This window comes from Pinus tabuliformis, chromosome X (genome assembly GCF_031772625.1).
Source record: "Pinus tabuliformis cultivar Carrire ecotype Pingquan chromosome X, CPIR1, whole genome shotgun sequence".
Taxonomy (NCBI): Eukaryota; Viridiplantae; Streptophyta; class Pinopsida; order Pinales; family Pinaceae; genus Pinus; species Pinus tabuliformis.
In genome coordinates this window covers 1,284,842,097-1,284,849,139 of record NC_142308.1, presented here as the reverse complement: position 1 = coordinate 1,284,849,139, position 7,043 = coordinate 1,284,842,097, and positions in this window count along the sequence as shown.

Below are 7,043 nucleotides of genomic sequence, written 5' to 3'. Positions count from 1 at the left end.
TGACCCAGCCTCTTCAGAGAGTATCCAGCATGTCGGTAAAACAACTATCCCTTATAAGGATGTTGGAGTAGGATTAGTTAAAGATGCCGGTTTACTAGGAACTTTTCCTTTTCCTCCAATCAACACCTTGTCTTCATTTTCATCCATTCATATGATTACATCAGATACCATTGTTTATGACGATCCTTGGATCGTTCCTTCTGAATCTGAGATAGACTCATTTGGTGATGCTATGCCTTTGAGTCCATATGAAATTGCCTATGAAGCCGTGCAGTCTTTTATCGACCCGCGTTCAACCAAAATCAACCAAATGAATGTGGTCTGTGAGGAATCACTTTTCACATCAACCTCGGAGTTAATAGCGTTTCCCGAAGTTGTGTCATCTGACGAGCAACTTCGTGAAGTCCTGTGTGTAGACGATTTACCATGGGAAGATCTCCATCACAGATCTTCGTTTTTACCTGAGGGTGATCGTTTTGAAAACAATTTCTCATCAATCTTTACAGCTGAATATGTCAAAGAAGCTCAGAATCCAATGAAACATCTTGATTCAGTGCTGAATTTGGGAAACATCTCTCGCACTATTCCCATTGACATTTCAGTCAAGCCCGGAATTGTTGAGCACATTCATATAGGTGCCTCGTGTTTAGATGACGAAATTCAGACATACAAGGCCCTATTTCAAGAATTCCGCGACGTGTTTGCCTGGTCCTATGAGGAAATGCCAGGAATTGATCCCACGATTGTTGTCCATGAGATCAAGACTTACCCAGATGCTAAACCCGTCCGGCAACGTTTGCGTCAGATTCACCCATGAAAAGCGGTTGCAATTAAAGTAGAAGTCGAGAAGCTGTTGAAAGCAGGTTTCATTTATCCGATCTTGTTAACGGATTGGGTATCGAATATTGTTTCGGTTAACAAAAAATAGGGAACAATAAGAATATGCATCGACTATAGGGATATCAATCGAGCTTGTCCCAAGGACAACTACCCTACACCCTATATTGATCAAATAATTGATGATTGTGCCGACAGTGAAATATTTTCCTTTATGGACGGTTTTTCCGGTTACAATCAAATCAATATTCTACCTGCCGATCAACCAAAAATGGCTTTCATTTGTCCATGAGGGACCTTTGCTTATTGCAAATTACCTTTTGGGCTTAAGAATGCCGGAGCCACTTTTCAAAGGGCGATGTCTTATGTGTTTCATGACATCAAACACATTGTGCAACCATATCTCGATGATTTGCCCGCTCATTCATTACGTCAAGCTGATCACCTTGTCCATTTACGAGCAATCTTCATGAGGTGTAGGCATTATCGTATTCAGTTGAACCCACACAAATGTGTCTTCTGTATAGAAGTGGGACGATTGCTGGGATTTGTAGTTTCAAAAGCCGGCATTCGCGTCGATCCCTCGAAGGTAGAAGCTATCATCAAATTGCCTCCTCCTTCGAGTCTTCGCCAACTCCAAAGTTTGCAGGGGAAAGCAAACTTTTTACGATGATTCATTCCTAACTACGCTGAGATTACAAAGGGTTTTACCCGGTTGTTGAAACAGAACGCTCAATTCTCTTGGGATGAGATAGCTCAGAAATCTTTTGATGCGCTCAAGCACGCGTGGACCCATGCACCGTTGCTACATCCTCCCAACTACAACCAGGATTATTTTTTGTACCTCGCCGCCGCTCATTCCACCATTGGAATGGTCTTAGTACAGGAAGATGAATTCGGAATGGAACATGTGATATATTACCTTAGTCGGACGTTAAATCCAACTGAGCTCAAATATTCACATGTGGAGAAATTGGCATTGGCAGCCGTTCAAGCTGTCCAACGTTTTCGTCACTACATTCTACTCCGTAAAACTACAGTCATTTCGGATTGCAACCCTATGATCTACATTTTGACTAAACAATTGCTAGGGGGCAAGTACTCCAAATGGATCGTTATCCTGCAAGAGTTCGACTTGGAGTTTGAGAAATCTAAGTCTAAGAAATCTTTAGTTTTTGCCGAGTTAATGTGTGACTTCCCGCGTGCTGACACAGAAACTGTGGCAGAGGAATCCATTGCGGACGAATCTTTGTTTCTCATCAGCACTTTAGATCCGTGGTATGGAGATATCATCGTCTATCTCCAAACCCAATCCTTTCGGCCCAAAGTTTCAAAGTCGGAACGTCGAAAAATTCGATTCCAATCCCAATAGTACAAAATTATTGGAGATACTATTTATCGCCGTGGGGCGGACTTGGTTTTTCGACGTTGTTTAACTCACGAGGAAGCTGAAAGGGTTTTGAATGACTGTCACTCTGGAGCGTGTGGCGGTCATATATCTGGGTATGCCACAACCCAAAAGATATTGTGCGCTGGCTACTTCTGGGCGTCTTTGTTTAAAGATTGTATTACTGCGGTCCGGAAATGCCACAATTGTCAAGTGTTTGATCGCAAGATGCACGCTCCACCTGCTCCTCTCCACCCTATAATTGCCGTTGGTCCTTTTGCCAAATGGGGTATCGATTTTATTACATGTAACCCTCACTCGGTCGGGGGGCATGCGTATATCATCCTTGCGGTAGATTATTTTACTAAGTGGGCCGAGGCGATGCCTATATTCGAGGCAGACAACAAGACAGCTGCAATTTTCGTATTCAATCACATTATTGCTAGGTTTGGTGTCCCACAAGCGATAATCACTGACCATGGGCGCCATTTTCGAAACATTATGATGACAGAACTTACAGGCCAGCTTGGTTTGCGTCACGATAGCTCAACTCCTTATTATCCACAAGCGAATGGTCTGGTTGAGTCCATCAACAAAGTTTTAGTTATCATGATCCGATGAATCATTGGTATTCATCGGTCGAATTGGCACAACATGTTATTTTCCACGCTTTGGGCGTACCGAACCTCAGTGAAAACATCAACAGGGTTCACTCCTTTCCAACTAGTTTATGGTTTGGAAGCTGTGTTTCCCATTGAATGCGAAATCTCGTCACTTCAAATGGCCGTCGAATTACTTCCAGATACTTCCAAAGAGGAGAAGCGTTTATTATACTTAGCTTAATTAGATGAGACTCAACGTGATGCTGCATTGGCGATCGAGACTCATGCAAAACGTATGAAGGCTCAGTATGATCGAAATGTGACCCCTCGGAATTTTTCGGAAGGAGACCTAGTGCTATTATATGATCAAGCTAACGATAAATTAGGTGTTGGGAAATTCGTTCCTATGTGGCATGGGCCCTATATTGTCAAGCGAAAGCTAGCAAAAGGGGCCTATGAGCTGGTATACTTTGACGGGGACTCTTTGGGTAAACCCAGAAATGGACTTTACCTAAAGAGGTATTATGCTTAAATGATGGGTATGGAGATTTTAGTTAGGTTAGGTTTTTCTTTATAGCTGGTGTGTTTGTTAGTTTAGACAGTGTGCTTAGCTTAGAAAGTGCGTTTTTCGTCGTTATTCTGCTTATCTTGGTTTTACCCTTGATGTTTGCAGATGTCAATGCCTCTCCAAACATACATTGGATTTGCTGATGGTGCTTGTCGTAGTACACGGAATATCTCTTCCGCAGCTTGGGTTATCTATTCGCCCTCTAACGAGTTAGTTTCTATGCATGGGGTGAGCCTTGGTCAAACAACAAACAACATTGCCGAGTACAGTGCAGTGATTGAGTTATTGTCTGAATCTATTTCATTTGGGATTCGGAGTTTGATAGTGAGGTTAGATTCTGAACTCGTTGTATTACAGCTTAATAGAGTGTATGCCATTAGAAATTCAGTGTTATTAAGGTTATTTTTGAGAGTGCATCTCTTGGAACGTGAATTTGATTACATTGAATATCAGCATATTCCAAGGTCTTTAAATACATTAGCAGATGCAATTGCTTCTCGAATGTTAAACAGACATTTGCAATAATCATACATGTAAATTTAAAAACATTTCATCACACATGTTTAACAAGATAAGCCGGTAATAATGATATATATAGATAGGAGTGTGTCAAAAAATACATCGTCTTTGATCATAGGTTGAAAAACACCTTATGATCGGCAAAAATGATAAGTACAAAAAACCAAAATGTCACATGTGTCTACAAAAACGACCATCCAATCACTGGTGATGCTCTCCATATGACACCACTGCACGAGCCACCTTACACAAGAACCTCCTAAAAGGTCCTGGGACTGCGACTACATAGCGCTGAAGCCTGATAGGAATATCATCTATAGTAGTCTCTAGTATGTCTGCTGTAAGACGCTCTACGTCTTGTTCCAACTCAGCTAAGGTCTCTATGGCCTCGTCCCGTGGGGCCGGTGTCGCTGCAACTGGTAGTCTCCTCTCGAAAGGCCGGAGATTGGCTGGACGACGTGGGCCTACATCTGCATTTTGAAAATTATTACTGTTAGTTTTGAGACGATATAAAAAAACAAAAAAAATAGATAATTTAAAAAACTTGTGAAAATGAATTACCTGTGTCATCCCATTGTTCTCCCGGTGGAAGAACCATGTCCGGATCTCCATGAAAATCAACTCCGGCATAAGGAAAATCCTGTATAGAAAAGATCTGGTCCTCCAACCAGTGAAAATACTCCGGAGTAAATCGGACAACCTCCGTGCCCTCATCAGGATGACGGGCCATAACCGCAACCCATCGCATCAATTTAGGCTCTCGGGGAGGCCCAACCTCAACAGTGAGCTGCTGTGGGATCAGCATCAAAACCCTCTCTAAGGCAAAACTCACAACTAAAGGTCCATAACCAAAAGTCTTTAGCTGTCCGTTTTTGGTTCTAGTCAGTTGGCCCTTTAAATTGGCCAACACAGCATCACACCAGTTGAAAATGGTGCCTCGATAGCAATCAATCGCCATCCGCATCTGGGATCCAGTGGCAATGTGTAAAGCGGCAGCCCTGCAACGTCTGCTAACTGTAAAAGCAATCACCATGAGTTCAGGTCGGGATATAGTTTTGATCTATATCCCCTTCTCCTGAGACTGAGTGTTACACCACTCTTGTTGGAGACTAGCGATGGACTGGCCACCCAGCCTAGTCCTGAACAGAGTCAAGTGTTCGCCTCTCTTGGGAAAACTAGTGAGAAAGTAGATATTTGAGCGCTCTATCTCGATCTGGTGCCCTCCAATGTAAAAGCACTGGTCCTGGACGTTCCATCTCTCTACCAGCCACTCTAGAAAGCGCACCTGGGCCCTCATGCCAGGTATGGCCTAGTATTTGTAAAGTCCGCATGCCTTCAAAGCATCAATGGACGGTTGATGATTAATGGCGGCCAAATCAACATCTTCGTGTTCTCTCTCGCGCCAATCAAGCATGGTGGGCAATCTACACACCAGAAAACATCCATTAGAATCCATAAAATCAAAATTTATTGGTCCAATTTGGAGAATTTGGGGTTTGTAAACCCTTTGCGCGGAGTACGCACCTCGCCCTTAGGAATAGAGCGTGGGTACGCGGGTTCCTTTAAGGCAAGGTGCATACGCCCGCCATTTTCCCAACTGAGAAAATGTCGGGGTACGCGGGTCACCAGTGGAGCACTTGCGTACCCCGAAAGGTGGACCTTGAAACCCCAAAGCCTCCAAAAAATGAAACTAGGGCCTAAAAACAAATTCTAAATGGATGAAAATAAAGAGGAGGATGTTGTAGAATACCTGAAAGAGACAGCGTTCGATTTCGACCGTCGGATTCTCCGCAATGTCCACGGGAAATTTCTTGCCAAAAGCCCTTTTTCTCTCCTCAACAGTAAAATGGTAAAAATGAATTGGTAAAAGCCCTTTTTATAGGTTTTTTGGGTAAATAAATGGTAAATTTGTTTATTTTTCACCATGAAAAGGTATTTTTCAAAGTATTTTTATCTATCTTTAAACGGGTATGAGTAATGTGTTGGTTTTTGTGCAAGATAAAGGATTTTCAGGGAAAATTGTCATTTTTCACAAACAAAAACATCAGAGTCATCTTTAAGCCCTTTTCTGACTCCTAAAACATGAAAAGATTGCCGAGCGTTTCTTTTACACTCGTTAAAACAGAATTAAAAGACGGTCCTCTTATAGCCCTTTTCTGATCGTAAAAACATGAAAATATTGCCGAATTTTTGCCGTTTCAAATTCGATATTGGAAATAAAACGACGTGTCCTTGATCGCTTTTTACTTTTCAGGTCAAAGACACTCATTATGAAAGTACTCCTTGGTCGTAAAAGATCAAGCGGTTCTCTCAAGTATTATTTTATACTTTTTCGGGCTTGGGAGACACAAATTTACGAAAAGGTCAACCCTGGAGTCTTCTTAAGTTTTTTCAGACTCTCTAAAATTGAAAAACGCCAAGTTTCTCCTATACTGGACTCGTTAAAATTTCACAGTAAAGGACCTGTTCGATTACAAACAGGAACGGACCACTCCTTCTTAGGGTTTGATCTAAACTAAGTTGGACTCATCCGAAGGATGAGCTTATAATCAAGCATATGTTATCCTCCTCAAGCTTGTAAAAAATAAAGAGGTACTTGCCAGAAATGGTGGGGGAAAAGAGAGGAAAATGAGCCTATTTGTTATCCTTTGTCTCAGAGAAACCTTATCACCACTCTTGAACACGACACTTTTTCACTCACCTGGGTTGGGAAATCCTTTGCCTAACAGTTAATCAAACCACATTGAAAATCTTCAGCCGGTTCCGGGTATTAACTTTGGGTCAATTGTCACCAAGCCATCTGTCGTGTCGTTATGTGTTCAAGAAGTCACTGCAAATAAACCATTCATCTGCAAAATACCCGTCATCCATTTTGACCATCCCTGAGTCAGTCCTTACAGCTACATTTCTTCAACTTGATTTATGATTTTGCGTTGTGGGCTTGCCTGCAACGGGTCACTTTCTATCGACATCAGCACATTATCTAGAAAGATGACCTAGAAATCGTCAGTACCTTGAAATTTGCATGCATCAATGGCATGTTTCTCGCCTTTGATGACAGTTTACATCATTGACTTTCGATCGAAGGATTCCGTGACATGTTCGACATCAACACATTCATTCACATCTC